This window comes from Tachyglossus aculeatus, chromosome 3 (assembly GCF_015852505.1).
Source record: "Tachyglossus aculeatus isolate mTacAcu1 chromosome 3, mTacAcu1.pri, whole genome shotgun sequence".
Classification (NCBI taxonomy): Eukaryota; Metazoa; Chordata; class Mammalia; order Monotremata; family Tachyglossidae; genus Tachyglossus; species Tachyglossus aculeatus.
The window spans coordinates 93353847-93354645 of NC_052068.1; the positions used below are offsets into that span (position 1 = coordinate 93353847).

The 799-nt window shown below is 42.4% G+C and overlaps 1 non-coding gene across 1 annotated transcript; it reads right to left on the bottom strand.

Moving 5' to 3' along the window:
* Nucleotides 1–230: 230 nt before the first annotated feature.
* LOC119926293 lies at nt 231–368 on the bottom strand. Its single transcript, XR_005450181.1, has one exon. It is a non-coding gene; the product is annotated as a small nucleolar RNA SNORA7 (small nucleolar RNA).
* Nucleotides 369–799: the final 431 nt, after the last annotated feature.

Consider the following 799-nt stretch of genomic DNA (forward strand, 5'->3'; position numbering starts at 1 on the left):
TACAATGCTTGGCAAATGTCTTTTGCTGTCGAGTCATCTCTGACCCATAGCAACTCCATGGAAACATCTCTCCTAGAATACCCCACTTCCATCTGCAATCATTCTGATAGTGTAGCCATAGAGTTTCCTTAGTAAAAATACGGAAGTATTGCCTTCGTCCATATGGTAAACTTAAATCTCCACACTCACCTCTCTCCCAAGCCACTACTGTCCAGCACAAGTGAGTTTTGTCTTGTAGCAGATTGCTTTCCACTCGCTAGCCACTGCCCAAGCTAGGAATGGAATGGGTATGTCTTTGCTTGACTCTACTTCATGTAGCCAAGACAGGTAGAGTACTAGAAACTCTCCAGGTGTGATCCTAAGAGGGTGCTTGGCAAATAGTGTTCACCAAATGTTACTATTGCTATCATTGGGATTATTATTGTTATTACTAGGTCTGGTTTGAAGGGACTGACTCTGAGATCAAAAACCTACTTGAAACTAAATACAGAATACATGAATCATATATATTAAATATCTTTACAGCCCTCACAATGGCAGTGTTTAGGGAAATCAGTGTCATGGAACTAAGCTGACAAAGTGGACAGAAAAAGCAGTAGGACAATACAGCGATACACTGACTGGAACTAAAACAAGGACCTCTAGGCATTTCTGAAGAAGGTATGCTGACCAACAGAGTAGAGCCGTCACGGCACAGATGAAGCTGCTGAAAGTAAGACTGTGCTTGTGAATGTGAGTGGCACTGAGAGGTAATGTCCTCCATGCCTAAACCCTTTGTCCAGGAAAAATGTAACAGGTC